Raw genomic sequence first — 16,667 nt, 5'->3', positions numbered from 1 at the left:
GGCATAGGAGAAAAATGAAAAATTTAATGTGTTCAGTGTTTTAGAATTTTTAAATAGTAATAATTATAAATAAGCACTAAGCAATTAATACTCAATATTTTTGCATCTCTAATACCAATATTCCAGTAATCTGTGGAGAATGTCTTATATTAATGTTTATTTTAAATTACATAAAGTTAAGAATGCATCACAAAAGATGATAATAAATTAAATTATACTACTAATTTCTAGACATATCTCTGTAACACTTTTCCCTATAGGCTTTGCTACACACTCTTTAAATGCTTCTCTGTATAATACATAAGTTTGTAATAGAATTTTCTACAGAGAGAAGATAAAGAGAAGATACCTTGTTTAGCAAGGTAGGAAGACTTTTTTTAAAGTTTTGACACTGGAAAAATTTCCTTATGTTTTCCAACTTTTTATTTGTAATAAATCTTTACAATTATTGTCACTTGGGAGACAATCTCTAAGTGTCTCTCATATTAATGTAGGATTTTAGGACATTTTGCTTTTCCTGTAACTACTTTCAAATGCTTTTAGAATTGTTGATTGATATATCAGTGTGTCACTGATGCTCTTCCTGGAGTGGAGTCTTATGAATTTTAAATTTTCTTCACCTACATCAGTATTTTGTGTAAGCTACTCCATAACTAGACACAAAATGCATGTGCTACTCCAGCACGATATGAAGTGTGATGAAGGAGAAGGCAGAGGAAAGCATCGGAGATCTTAACTGATGGTTGTGAAGCAACTTAATTTTTCAATTCTTGAATATTATATGAAACCAACTGAATATAATGTTGAGACCCTTGACAGGCTCTTAAAGGGAATATATTCAGGACCAGCACTGTGGCATAGAAGGTTAAGCCTCTGCCTGCAGTGCCAGCATCCCATATGGGTGCCGATTCAAGTCCCAGCTGCTCCTCTTCTGATCTAGTACTTGGGTCCCTGCACCTGAGAGGGATATCTGGAAGAAGCTCCTAGCTCCTGGCTTAGGTCCGGCCCAGCCCAGACTGTTTCGGCCATTTGGGGAGTGAACAAGTAAATGGAAGTGTTCTTTTTTAATCTCTCTCTTCCTCTTCTTCCTCCTCCTCCTCCCCCACCTCCTCCCCTTCTTCTTGTTATCCCTCTCCTCCTTCTTCTCTCTGTATTTCTGCCTTTCAAATAAATAAATACATCATCAAAAAAAGGGTTCATATTCAAGTGGGGAGGCAAAGCAGTCATTAACTTCACATAAACGCATCTCTAGATAACAATGAAAATCAGGATGACTTGAGCTAAATCTCAGTTCTAGTCTGCTAGTAAAAAGTGAGACATACTTTCTAGCTTATGTGTCATTCTGAAACCATAGGAGAAACATAATAATTGAAGTATTTGTCTCCACATTTGACATAAAATTTGACAGCAGCCTGAGGCGGGAATAGTTCTGATGCCATATAGGTTCCATTGGATCTGAGAGTGGAAAGTAGGTGAGTGGCTTCCTCTTTGGCTGTTGTGAAACTGAACCCAATGCCCAAAGTGTTCCTGGCAGCCCCTGGCTTTCGAAGGCCATCGTGAACACTCCAGGGACAGAGCAGATTCTGTCTCCTTATTCCTCCACTAACTGTCAATCTTTACCAAGTCATCAACATTTTGAAAGTGTAGTTAAGAGATTTTGAATATACTAGACTGATCCCTATTTGGTTCAAAATGATGAAATGTTTCTCCTTTGAGTGTCTTTCCTGGAGGGAGGCGTGTCTCCATGTTTTAAGGATACCCCAGCAACTTGCAAGGAGAGGTTTATGTGGGGAGGAACTGAGGCCTTCCAGCACCAGCCAGGACCAACCTGCTGGTCCCTCAGTGAGCCACCGTGTTAGTGATCTCTCCAGCCCCAGTCAGACCTTTGCATGACTTCTGACACTTTGCCTACAACCTCATGTGAGACTCCATGCCAGAACCTACTCTTCTTGAATTCTGAGCCACATAAATTGTGAAAGTAAATGCTGCTTTTAGTTATGGATTTTAAAATGTCCAACAGCTTTGTTGAGATGAATTCACATCACATCAACAGCTGTTTAAAGAGCAGAAGTCCTTGGGTTTTAGTATATCCACAGAGTGATGGGTCTAAAAAAAGTTAGATGATAAAATATGCATAACATGAACTTTACCATCATAGCCATTTTTCAGCTTCAATACTGCTAAGTACAATCACATTGTTGAGCAATCAGTTCCCAGGACTCTTTACCTTGAAAACTGAAACTCGATACCCTTTAAACAAAAACTCCCCATCCCCTGGCAGCCACCATTCCACTTCCTGTCACTGTAAATGTGACTACTCTAGGTAGCTCCTATAAGTGGAATCAAACAGTATTTGTCTTTCTGTCATGGCTCATTTCACTTCGCATAATGTCTTCAAGGTTCAGGCATGCTGTAGCATGTGTCAGAATTCCCTTACTTTCTAAGGCTCAACAACATTCCATTGTATAGATGTGCCACATTTTGTTTATCCATTCATCCATCAGCAGATACCTGGGTTGTGGTTACATTTTGGTGTAAGGAATAAAGCTGCCATGAACATGGGTGTAAAATTATTTTTTTGAGGCTTGATTTACACCGCTTTTAGTTACATACCCAGAATTGGGATAAGCAGACCATATGGTAATCTTAGTTAATTTTTAAGGGTTATCATACCAATTTCCCATAGCATTCACACCATTTTATAGTCCCACCACAAATTATGGCTTTTTAAATAGTAGCTGGTCTTTTATTTTATTTTATTTTATTTGACAGGCAGAGTTAGACAGTGAGAGAGAGAGACAGAGAGAAAGTTACAGTGAGAGAGAGACAGAGAGAAAGGTCTTCCTTCCGTTGGTTCACTCCCCTAATGGCTGCCGGCGCGCTGCCCAATCCGAAGCCAGGAGCCAGGTGTTTCCTCCTGGTCTCCAATGTGGGTGCAGGGCCCAAACACTTGGGCCATCCTCCACTGCCCTTCCGGGCCACAGCAGAGAGCTGAACTAGAAGAGAGCAACCGGGACTAGTACCAGGTGCCCCAACCGGGACTAGAATCCAAAGTGCCGGCGCTGCAGGTGGAGGATTAGCCACGTGAGCTAAGGCGCCGGCCAATAGTAGCTGATCTTACAGAAAATATATATCAATAGAACATGCATGAAGTAGTAAGCACAATTTCACATTTTTGCCTTCAGCTTCTAGTATACACAATTCTAAGACAAATCTTTGAAAATTACTGTTGAAAGCCATACTCAACATTCGTTGAATGGCTGGCATTGTGGTTCAGTGGGTCAAGCTGCTGCTTGTGGTGCCAACATTCCATTTCAGAGTGCCAATTCCAGTCCAGGCTGCTCTATCTGATCCAACTCTTTGCTAATGTGCCTGGGAAGCACTGGAGGACAGCCCAAGTGCGGGGGTCTCCGACACCCATGTGGGAGACCCAGGTGGAGTTCCAGGCTCCTGGCTTTGACCTGGCCCATCCCTGCCATGGCATCCATTTAGGGAGTGAACCAGCAGATGGAAGAGATCTCTCTCTGTCTCTTATTACTCTGTCTTTCAAATAAATAAATAAACCTAACAAAATTGTTGATTGTTCAATATACTGTGGAAGTTGTCGGGTTGTCAGATTGTAATACCTTGTCAAATCTTCTGGAAGCTACTCTGTTACTTTTGTCTTTATAACTGCGTCTATTGAAGATCAGCCAATATATAACCATTGATCTGCAATCTGGCTCTTTTGGGAGAGAAAAACCCAGGTTCAGGAAACAATGAACCAAAAAATTTTTCTTCAGTATATATGAATGAGAGTCCATACTGAGGTTCACATTCCTTTTTATTGTTGTCATTAAACTGTTAAACACGAATGCAAGAAAATTGAGGGTGTTTTAAAAAGTCTTCAGGAACCCAAAAACTATGTGCTTGAAGGGGACCCATTTTTTGGAGAGGAAAGTTCAGGCTATCATCAGTCTTAGTTTCCTAGGGCTGGACAATCCTGCTGAGAGTAGAAAAAAAATCTTGTTTGGGGTGAATCTTGGACGCGTATTCCCCAAATTTCAAAACTGAAGCTGGTGGTTGAATGTGAGCTGGTAAAGGGAGTGCCTGTGCTTCTCAGAAATCCCGAGATTAAAGAAAGGTTCTGGAGGTGGATTGAATAAATTCACCCATGTCAAAATGGTGACATGGACAGTCTGTGTACTGTGGCCATGCGGGGTGGTGTGTGATCGAGGTGCTCATAAGAAGTCACGGAGGAGCTATGGTACTCCTGTGAAAATGAGGAGCTGGAGAATTCACTAACCCACCTTCCAGTGGTGGTGAGGAATCCAGGACTAAAGAGCCATCAGGAAACATACCAGAGAAACAAAGGCAGGAGGGCATTTTTGAGGCATTTTTTTTCTTTTTCCTTTGATTCTGCATTTTTGTCCACCCTGCCTTAAAAGCTTGGTTTGTTCAAGGTGGAGGCTACATGGTTTCCATTAGGAATAGCGTGAAAAATACTTCCTTAGTGGGGCCCCCCCACTGCCAGACATGGAGAATATTTAAGGTGGCTTTAGAAGACTTTCCCAGAAAGTAGCCCAGCTTCTCTGAGTGCTGGTGGACAGCAAGTGAAGTGGTCCCCACAAGGCTGTCAATTCAGCTGGTGAGAGGTGACCTTTCATTTTGGGGGGCCTTTCATTTTTGGGTGTCTGGGGCTTTCATAGCATTCTAAGATGAAAAATTTTACAGTCCTTGAAAAATAAGTTCCTTGGGTATCAGCAGTGCCTGAATTTGAGTGTTAGAATAAACAACTACCTCAATATTTACTGTGAATAAGAGACTTGGGTTACCACTTTATTAGCTCTCTGATTTTATGAAGTTTGGTGGTCTGGGTGAGGTCAGGCATAAATGCCAAACTCAAACCTGCTCTTTGGGGATTTCCCTTTTTTCTCTTCTCTTACCATCTACCTGCACCTCTCAACCCCACTTCCCCCACCCCAGTCTGTGGAATTCTGGCACCAAGGATCATGTCCCTTTGTCTTTGAAGTTCCTGAAACTTGCATAGTACAAGGTATAAAATACATGCTTGGGCTGGCATAGTGATGTTGTGGGTAGGGCCAGTTCCTGCACAAGCATCCCATATGTGTGCCAGTTCAAGTCCTGGCTGCTCCACTTCCAATCCAGCTCCCTGCTAATGTGCCTAGAAAAGCAGTGGGAGATGGCCCAAGTGCTTGAGCCTCTACATCCATGTGGGAGACCAGGAAGAAGCACCTGGATCCTGACTCTGGCCTTGCCCAGCCCAGTCCATTGTGACCATTTGGGGAGTGAACCAGCAAATGAAGATCTCTCTCTCTCTCTCTCTCTCTCTCCCTCCCTCTGAAACTGTGACTTTCAAATAAATAAAATAATTAAAAAATACATGCTTAATGAGAGTTCTTTGCATTTAAATTTTAAAAATAATGAAAATGAGTGATTGTATCATCAGATTAAATTCAAGCCCACAGAGCCATTTGCCTTTACCTGTAATATCCCCTGGGATCTCTGCCTCACAGAGACTGAACGCATTACCATTCTCTCTCCAACCTGGCTTCTCTTCTGACTTCCTTCCAGGGGCCCCAAGAGAAGAGTGGGAGTCATCTTGCCTTGCTGTCTCTTTCAGCCTTAATTATGCCCCCACCCTATGTCTTACTGACTCAGTCCCCAAAGTCCTCCTTGGTTGACACTGGGTCCTCAGTGCTTAAGTAGTATAGAGTTTGACACTGTAGGTGTGCAATGACTATCAATTGAATTAAAAATGACATTATTTAAAGGATCTTCAGAGTCTCATATGTTGACCCTCCTTAGTAGTACCATGAGTCGTTATCTGTTTGAAGTGGTCTAAGTCTGCAATCAGAAAATAGTAAGAATGCGCTTGGTGATTCTGCATATTGATTTTTTAAAAGATATATTTATTAACTTGAAAGTCAGAGTTACACTGAGAGAGAAGGAAAGGCCGAGACAGAGAGAGAGAGAGGGAGAGAGAGGTCTTCCATCTGATGGTTCACTCCCCAATTGGCCGCAATGGTAGGAGCTGTGCTGATCCAAAGCCAGGAGCCAGGAGCTTCTTCGGGGACTCCCACGCAGGTGCAGGGGCCCAAGGACTTGGGCCATCTTCTACTGCTTTCTCAGGCCACAGCAAAGAACTGGATCAGAAGTGGAGCAGCCATATGGGATGCCGGCACTGCAGGTGGTGGCTTTACCTGCTACGCCACAGTGCTGGCCCCTGCATATTGATTTTCTAGAACAGACTTTACACTGGGGTACATGCCCCTCCCAAGGTATATGAAGACTGGCCAGGTGGTGCAAGACATGGATAGTGCCCTGGAGTCCATTTCCTACCCTCTGCTTGCACATATGCTTTGATGCTCAGAGTTCTTTCCCACCTATGCTTTCCCATGATCCCTCACTATGCTTAGCAGGAGAAGGGCATTGCACTGTCGTACATTGGTTTGAGATATAAATATTCTCTAGTCATCAGAAATGGAAAAAATTGAAATACTGCCTCCTTTAGCCAAAATAACAACTCTGTTTCTACATTTCATGAAATGATATATATTTCTATACATTCCATGACATTGTACATTCATACTTGATATTTACCTATCAAAAATAGTTGTTTTGCTCCATTATATAAAAACTAAAATGATTTGATTGCTTCATCTAGAATAAATTATTCAAAATGTTAGGTTTTGATTTATGTACATTTTTGCTAAAGATATAGGATGGGTGATCATAAAATAAATTCTCAAACAGCTAAATAGATTACATTATGATAAAAGTCTGAAAGGATTATGGAATGGAATATTGCTTTTGCGAAAAAAATGGGTTGATGTAAAACTTCTGACTTTTTCTAAAAATCTGGGTCCAGTATTTTAAAGCGACACTGATTAGTAACAAATGACTGACTGAGGTGCTTACATTCCACTGGATGAGTTTGAAAGTGAGATAAAGTTTTATTTATAAATGCAAGTATTTAAGCATTTTCCAGTACACTGGAAATCGTGTCTTTTTCAGCAATTTAAATTTAAAGTGAAATTTTTTGGATGGCAAGGCATCAATTTGCAAAGTAGGGAGGTAGATTTTCAAAATTCTTGAAGGGGGTGTGTGTTTCAGTTACTTTGTAGATAAAACCATAATATTAAGTAAAGTAAACATCCCTTGACATTCAGTTTACCATAAAACTAGAAGGTTAGCCCTGAAGAACCAAAAATAGAAAGGACCCTGTACGTCATGTTGCCATGGCATAGGTGCTATTTCAAGCCAGGAAAAGTGAAGCTTGGTTGCCATACAAAAGACCTCCCAATTGTGTATTGCTTATTTCCTCACATTGTGGGCCTCCAGGATCTGCTGGCAAATGTGGAGTGAGTCAGGCATAGGCTGCTGATTCCAGGGCCTAGATAAGGTATCTGGAAATCTCTGTGAGCCCAAAGAAGTGGGGCAGCAGCCACCCATTTCATCCAAGTTGCTTAGGACCATGCCAAGGGCATGGTGCTAACTGAAAGGGAGGCTGGGTTATGCTGTAGTAAATCAGCACAGTTGGAGCTCCAGGACTTTTTGCTAAAGAGAAGTCATCAGTGCAAGGTCAGCCATAGGAGGAATACACTCCTAGGGCAGTACCTGGCACTTGGAAACATTAAACATTCTTCTGTCTATGGATTCTTTCAAAGCAGCCGTGGAGATATACCCCCAAAGGTTACAACCCAGAAAACCTTTTTTTTTAAGATTTATTTTATTTATTTGAAAGACAGAGTTACATAGAGAAGAGGGGCAGAGAGACAGAGAGGTCTTCCATTCCACTGATTCACTCCCCAAATGACTGCAATGGCAGAGCTGAGCTGATCCAAAGCCAGGAGCCAGGAGCTTCTTCCGGTCTCCAACGCAGATGCAGGGGCCCAAGGACTTGGGCCATCTTCCGCTGCTTTCCCAGGCTGTAGCAGAGAGCTGGATCAGAAGAGGAACAGCCGGAACTCGAAAGGGTGCCCCTATGGGATGCTGGCACTGCAGACTGGGGCTTTAACCCGCTGTGCCACAGCGCTGCCCCCCAGAAAACCTTTGAATAGCCTATTACTTCCCTTAGAAGTAGACTAGAGGTAAATAAATTAACTATGTGCCTGCACTCTGCTTCTGGCTGAGTCTACTGCCCATTGGCTTCTATCTGGCATCTCTGTGAGTCCTTACCTAAGACACAGGTGATAGGCACTGGATGCTTGCTTGGTGATTTCATTGGAATGTTCACAGTCACCTTCAGTCCCTTGTATCCAAAGAGACTTCTCAATCCCCAGTCCTGACCCCCTGTCCAGACCCCGACTAGATCCTCGGTTCTTCTGCATCAGCCACCCTCTTGATTTCTCTATTCAGCCATCCTTCATTTATTCAAATCCAACACTTCCATCTCTCACCTATATCAAATAATGTATTTATTCACATTTATTTTTATTGTGACAAAATATACATAACATAAAATTACCATTTCCACCATCTTAAATGCACAGATCAGTGGTGTTGAGTATATTCACTCTGTTATGCAGTCATCACCATCATCCATCTCTAGAAACTTTTCATCTTCCCACACTGGAACTCTGTCCCCATTAAGCAACAACACTTCATTTCCTTCCTCCTCCATCCCCTGACAACCACCAGCCTACCCTCATTCTCTATAATGTGACTACTCTAGCCTCTGTAAGTGGAATTGCTTAGTATTTGTCCTTTTGTGATTGCCCTATTTCTCTTAGCACAGTGTCCTCTAGACTCATCCATGTTGTAATATGTCAGAGTTTCTTTCCTTTTTAAGGCTGAATAAAATTCCGCTGTGTGGATGAACCACATTTTGTTGACCCACTGATGGGCATTTCTAATACATTTTGTTCTTATTAATTACTGTTTCATCATTACTCTACATGACAGAGCAACTCCTTAACTTCCTGGTTTATCTCTTTGTCTTCAGTTTCTTCTCTTTCAAATCTATCCATGCACCAAAGTAATTTCCCTAAAATTTGCAATAATTGCTCTATCCTCCTAAATTCTTGCCCCTGTTAAAACTGGCACCCAGCCAATCCTTCCTTCGTTGTCTTCCATCACTTTCACCAGCCCCTACATTCACCCTACTCATTGGGATAATGGATGAGAACTGTGCTTAGGGCACACAAGAAAACAGAAAAGTCAGGAAAGATTCCACTGGATAAGCACAACCTGAAAGCTGGAACTTGTCATGAGAATTCCGTGCCCTTCCAAAGAAGCCGCCTCTTCATCATGCCTATGGAGTCATTCTTCATGCCCTACTTCCTTGAGCCTCATCTGCCATCGCAAAGGGGACAGACGATTCCTGTGTGCACTGGGCTTCAGTGCCATGTTGTAGGATGGGATAACAGTAATAGTACCTCCCTTTGGGTTGTTGTGTGATTAACACTGTACTGTTTGCAAAGAATTCATCCCCAGACCAGACTGCCCACTTGTTATTGCAGTGTGACTTTCTTCTGATAATCCTTAGTTGGATTCTAGATGTCAGCTCACTTATTAAGTTTCTGCTCTTAAAAGTGTTTATAAAGTTCTCAACAGACATGTAAATATTGCATATATTTATGGTGTGTCGTGTAATGTTTCTATACATGTATTATGTATAATCTACAATCAGAGTAAATGTATCAATCTCTTTAAACGTTTCATATTTGTTGATGGTGAAAACATCCAAAAATCCTATGTTCTAGGTTTTTTTTTAATTTCAGAGAAATACACAGTACATTAACATTATCTATACTCATCTAGCATGCAATAGAACCTCAGAATGTCCTACTCTTATCTTGCTAAAACACAGTGTCCATCAATCAACCTTTTCCTTCATTCCCTTCCCTGTGTTTCACACAAGGAGTATATATACCGGGGACCACAAGACATTGTTGGGGCCGACTCTGTGGCGTAGTGAGTAGAGCCGTCGCCTGCAGTGTGAACATCCAATATGGGCGCTGTTTCAAGTCCCAGCTACTCCACTTCCGATCCAGCTCTGCTTTGGCCAGGGAAAACAGTGGAAGATGGTCCAAGTGCTTGGGCCCCTGCACCCACATGGGAGACCCAGAAAAAGTTCCTGGCTCCTAGCTTTGGATTGGCTCAGCTCTGGCCGTTATGGCCATTTGGGGAGTGAAACAGCAGCATCTCTCTCTCTCTCTCTCTCTCTCTCTCTCTCTCTCTGCCTCTGCTTCTATGTAACTCTGCCTTTCAAATAAATAAATAAATCTTAAAAAAAAAAAAGACATTGTCTCTGATTTTCAGGATCCCTTAGTGTGTATTTATGCTTCTATTTAGAGCTCCATGGCATTGGCAATTGTGTGTTACCTTCCCACTCTCCCTCCTTCCTAGCAAATACATAGCAGGTGTCCACCTTGTGCTGGGCACTGGCCCCAAACACTGAGGTCCTTGAGCAGACAGGACAGCTACTCTCCCCTGGAGTGTGCTAGCTAGTGGGAAAGAGCAAGCATAAATACATACATGAATAAATAATAATATCATGCAAGAAAAAAACTGAAGAAGTGTGATAAGTATGGTTTGTGGTATCTGGTGTATCTTAGGGGTGTTCTCTTTGAGGAGACAACCCCTGAGTAGATCAAAAGAAAAAAGCTGTCAGCCTTTCCCAAACCTTCAGGAAGAGCAATCTAGGCAAAGAACAGCGAAGATGCAGCAACAGGGCGGGGCTTGACTGTGTGGCTGGAGAGAGCCAGTAGGGGTGGGAGGGGATAATGTTGGAGGCCATCAGAGTCATGGGTAGGTACAGGTGTGGGTTCTTGAGGTATAGCAGGGGATTTGGGTTTCATCTCAGATATGACCAGAAGCCACCCAGAGGACAAGTGCCATGGTCAAATTGTCAGGGAACAGGATCCTAATACGTGACAACAAAAGCCTCCTGCACCTGTCTGACTGTGTGGAGAAGCACAGGAGGAGAAGCTGAAGGTCAGGTGTGGACTAACACCTGCTCAGTGAATACCTGCTGTGCAGCGCCATCGACCGGTGCTGACCGCCCACCTTGCTGCTTGGTTTTTAATTTTTTTAAAAAAATCAAGAGATAAGTAGGTATTGTGTTATCAGATCAGACATTCAAAAAAAATCCTTAAATTTTTAAAATCTTTATTTATTTAATAAAAACAATCTAATCTTCTACAAATTAGAAGAATGAATTTGTTAAAATTCTAAGCTCAAGAGGGACATAGATTTCAAAAGTGTTCCCCTAAGAAATGATATTTTATAGACAAATTCAGTCTTCCATTTCTATCTAATACAACATCCTTGATAATATAATTTTAAATATTTTATGGAGTGAATTTTTCTTATTTCTTAAGGGTAACTGTTCTCATATTTAAAACACCTTTGTTTTAAGCCATTAAAGCCTATCTTTTTCTATTTTCAACTAACAGTGTAGATTCAGTAAAAGAAGTAATGAGGAGATATATTTTTTTGAATTTATTTCTTAGCTCTCTTTAACTCTGTTGGCTAATTTGAAAGGAATTTGTGTCTCTCCTATATCGTTATTTGTTTCAGGCATTTGCAGGTTACTAATCTTAATCCTTTACTCATCTCCAGTCTCTTAATCCATGTCAAAAAAAAAAAAAAAAAAAAGAGTCATCGATTAGCCTGGCTCAACATCAAAGGAACGATCTTCCCATAAATCAATCCCTCCATTCTCTGAATTGCTTTGTTGATTTCTCCCAAACTTCCCCATTTATCTATAGAACTGCTCATTCCTAAAGCCTTGGGTTTGTTGTCAGAAATTCTTCCCTTTTATGTTTTTCTACCACAAGTTATTGTCCAACTAGGGATGCCTAAAAGTAAATCAAGTGACGCCACCCTGGTGAGCAGCACAGGGGATTTCAAAACTCAGAAATGTGGGAGAGTGCTGTCTTTGGCAAGAAGTTGACTAAAATCTGAGCCCCTCGGCTCCTTGCTCCCTTAGAAAGCATATGCATTTCTCATAAAACAGAAAGGTCATTGGTTGGCTTTGATTGCTTTCTACCTCCTCCCCCCACTTTTTTGCTTTGTTTTGGAAGTGAAATTAATAGGACGATAACCTCCTTCTCACCAGATCTGCGTATTGATTTCTTCTTCATTTTCTGGCCCCTCTTCCAAGTTCTGAAGATATCAGCAAAGGAGGCCATTGATCAGCGACCAGGCTGCCTGTCACCTCCTTGGGTGCAGAGGACAGTACCCCGTCACCTCCATGCCCTGGAGTAGACCTGCAGGTAAAGGTCAGAGATGAAAGGCTTCTGATCAGTTCTTTGTCATGAGCCTCTCAGGAAGCCGGGTTTCTGTTTACACCTGTCCTTGGGGTTTAAGATGGAAAACTTTTACTCCCAGGGCCATGCATGGGTGTAGGTGAAGCAGAACTCTTATCTTTCTCAGTTGCTCATTGGGAGAGGTGAATTGTTTGCTGTTGGCGGAGTTGCCTTTCTAGGGAAAAAAGCGTGTGTCTCCTGGGTCTGTGCCCTGCTGGGGCTTCATACAGACACTTCGGCGATTCCAGCATTGACTAACACCCGAATCAATTTCCTCTGAGAAAGGGAACACGGAGGGTCCCTGGGACTCCTTTTTCCCCAACCTAAGTTGTGGCGATGCCATTGATTCCATTGTTGAAGCAGAGTAGAGAGGGTCAAGGGGGGTCCCAGGAAACTAAGAGAAAGAATGCCAGAAAAAAGTAAGAAGCGATCCACAGCCACAACCACCCCTGCAAGATTCAGGAGGTCAAGCAGCCTTGGCTTAACCCATCGCCCTCACAGCTAACTCAGTAACTAGCCTTTAAACACAAGGCCACGCTGAGAGAGTCTGATTGGCATTAGTCCTTTGTTAGCATTTCATGTACACCTGTGTTCCTCCTTCCTGGTCCTGGATGGTCACGGTAAAGCAGGCAGGAGCTTCTCACCTGAATTATGACAACATTTTTGCTCTTCTGCTCTCCTTGTCCTAGTTAAGCCCCTTGAAAGCCTCTCAATGGCTCTCAGGTACCAATTAGGTAAAGGGGCCCAAGTCCCTGGCATGGCAGACAATGGCCTTCACTTTTGGTCCCATGCAAAACACGGTTGCCTCTCAACAGCCGAATCCAGGTATCTGTCCTCCCTCAAGCAAGGGTAGATTTGCTGAGAAGTGACTGCTGCTTCACCTGTCGTTAAAAAGCCCAGCACCAGATGTAAGGTTCATCTTTCTGTATCCTTTAAAGAAAAAAAATCTTCAAAGGACCTTAGTAGATAGTCTGTGTTTTTTTATTTTTTAAGTTTATTTATTTATTTTTATTTGAAAGGCAGAGAGAGAAAGAAAGATCTCCCATCTGCTGAGTTCCCCCCTAAATGCTCACAACAGCCAGGGTTGGACCAGACTGAGACCAAGAGCCTGGAACTGGATCCAGGTTTCCCACACAGGTGTCAGGGACCCAGATACTTGAGCCATCATCACTGACTCCCAGGCTGCTCATTAACAGGAAGCTGTATTTGAAACAGAGGAGTCAGGACTCCAACAAGGCACTCTGTCATAGAATGCAAGTACCCCACACAGTAACTTAACCACTCCGCCAAATGCTCACCCCTTGGATCTTTTTTAAAAAGAGGACCTTGCATCTTATATGAGCTCCAGGCCCTACAGCACCTGGCACTGCACTGCCTCATTGGTTTATTCTTTTTTCAAAGATTTATTTTATTTATTTGAAAGGCAGAGTTACAGAGAGAGAGAAATGTAGAGACAGACAGAGAGGCTTTCCATCTGCTGGTTCACTCCCCAAATGGCCAGGGCTGGGCCAGCTCAAATCCAGGTGCTAGGAGCTTCTTTCAGGTCTTTCACATGGGTACAGGGGCCCATGGACTTGGATCATCTTCTGCTGCTTTCCCAGATGCATTAGCAGGGAGCTGGAAGGAAAGTGGAGCAGTCGGGACTCAAACGTGCCCCCATATGTGATGCTGGCATTTCAGGTGGCTTTACCCACTACTCTACATCGCCGGCCCCATAAACTTATCTTTAAATTCCGTTTTTCCACAAATTGTTTGAAGTCTCATCACATGAGGTGCAAACTGGATATATGTGAAGAAATAAATGAATGAAAACCAGAATGTTGTAATCTAGTGCCATCATCCAACTTATCTAACAATAATATTAACCAAATAGATATTATGTGAAAGGTACTATTATATAAAAAGGTACTATTATAAGGGATTTACATAGTATGTTTCATTTAAGCCTCTCAAAAATTCTAAGCCCAGTTTGTAGTCAAGAAAATTGAGGCACAAAAAATCAAATTACTTGTCCAGTCCCTCAGTCCCTAATGCGTTCATGCCAGGATATTAAATTAGGAAGGCAATTATTGAACACTAAAGCACTGCTTCAAAGAGAAAGGATAGTTCACTTGAATTTGGAATTCTTTTCCTCCATGCCCTGAAGGAGAACTGATATCTGATGAAAAGAATGACATTCCCAAGAAAAGACAGGAAGGGTTTGTGGCTGGCGTTGTGGCGCAGCGAGTTAAAGCCCTGGCCTGAAACGCTGGCATCCCATATGGGTGCCCGTTCTAGTCCCGGCTGCTCCTCTTCCCATCCAGCTCTCTGCTTTGGCCTGGGAAAGTGGTAGAAGATGGCCCAAGTCCTTGGGCCCCTGCACTCATGTGGGAGACCCGGAGGAAGCTCCCGGCTTCGGATCAGCGCAGCTCTGGCCAGCTCTGGCCGTTGTGGCCATCTGGGGAGTGAACCAGCGGATAGAAGACCTCTCTCTGTGTCTCTACCTCTCTCTGTAACTCTGTCTTTCAAATAAATAAAATAAATCTTTAAAAAAAAAAGACTGAAAGGGTCATTAGAATCAACACAGATACCTTGACAATATATTTCAGATTCCTGGGTGCTCACAAAGAAAGGGGAAGGTGCTTCATATTCTACTTGACCAAATAAAAGAAAATATTTTAAGCATGTGTTCTAATTGCTCTCTAGTGTGTAGCACTGTGGACATATGACTATGCAATATGTCCAACAAACTACAGAGAAGGAATCAATGTGTACAGTTTAATAATATGACTAAAGCAACTCAATAGTGCTGCATGGTAAGTGGGCATAATGCCCTTTTGATTTGGCCAAGAACATCCTCTTTCTTTTCCCTTGTTCTCTTTTCTGCTCTATGCCATCTCCTCTGTCTCTTTCCCTGTGAAAAAAGAGAAACTTCATCAGCTTTCTCTGATTTCAGAATAATATCTTTCAGTCTTCTTCCTTTGCAAGAACCTGCAGAACATGCTCCAAATTCTGCCCATTCTGCTTGCTGACCACTGAGGAGCTTCCTCTCCTTGACCTCAGGTTCCAGCACAGAAACCAGGGAGCAGGTTTATCTGCATGGTCATACCTGCACCCAGTGTACCAGGGGCCATTCACTGCCTGCCTAACACCCTAGTTAACGCCCCTGAATGTAGGAAATGGAATTGGAAATGGAATTACTTCCATAGCCAGCTGATGATAACTTGCTAAGTTAAATACAAGGTACTCTTTCAGCCAAGGCCCAGATGTGATTAACTCTGTACACTAAGGTGACCATCACACAACCATGGTGGGAAAGCACATAGATTTGCTGAGAAGTGAATGCACTTTTGCTTAATTTCCCTTAAAATTTTTTCATTTGTACATCCAACTTTCCTGAGTATTTCAATCATAATTACAATGCAACACATTTGGGGGAGGATTAATGTAGAAAGAATGACATGTAAGCTAGTTGTACCCCAAATTGTGATAAACTAACCTAACCTAATACAGAAATGATGAAAGATTTTGACTATACCACCAATGTCGACTTAATTCTGTCATGAAAGAATTAGGGTGGTTTTCAGGGGTTGATCTACAAATGTTCATCTTTATTGTGATAAGCAAGAAATCTAAGTGCTATTTGTTTTAAAGTATTTTCCATCAACATCAAGCCCAGGTGGTAACTCAACTTGTGTCATAAAACAATTCACATGGACACTAGGATTAGCAGCCCTTTGAAGACAGTGTCAACCAAGATATGGTCACCTTGTATCCTACCTACTGCTACTAAGTGTTGCTAAAGTTTGGCTCACCTTAGCTGTCCAGCAATTCTGGATCACTAATTAACACTGCCAGGGTATGCGAGCCCTGGTTGCTCAATGAGTATATGATGAAATTTAAACTCACTCACAGAGGTCTTGTCACCAGCCAGGAAAGATGCCCCTTAGAACTAACCTGATGTGGCTAAGGTAAGTCAATACAATGTTTCTTCCCTTCTTCTTTAATTCTTGTTTGATTGTCACTTACAAGCCGGCGCCGTGGCTCACTAGGCTAATCCTCCGCCTTGCGGCGCCGGCACACCGGGTTCTAGTCCCGGTCGGGGCGCCGGATTCTATCCCGGTTGCCCCTCTTCCAGGCCAGCTCTCTGCTGTGGCCGGGAGTGCAGTGGAGGATGGCCCAAGTGCTTGGGCCCTGCACCCCATGGGAGACCAGGAGAAGCACCTGGCTCCTGCCATCGGATCAGTGCAGTGCGCCGGTCGCAGCGTGCCTACCGCGGCGGCCATTGGAGGGTGATTGTCACTTACAGATGGGATTTGGGTGTTTCCTTACAGTTGTGGGTCCAAGAACTACAAACCCAGCAAAACAGATGTCCTTGGGGAAAGTGAACAGAGAAATAGATGTTGGAAGGTCCTGAAGGGAGATCAAATC

This window comes from Lepus europaeus, chromosome 4 (genome assembly GCF_033115175.1).
Source record: "Lepus europaeus isolate LE1 chromosome 4, mLepTim1.pri, whole genome shotgun sequence".
NCBI lineage: Eukaryota > Metazoa > Chordata > Mammalia > Lagomorpha > Leporidae > Lepus > Lepus europaeus.
The sequence above is the reverse complement of the archived record's forward strand: the minus strand, read 5'-3'. Positions refer to the sequence as shown.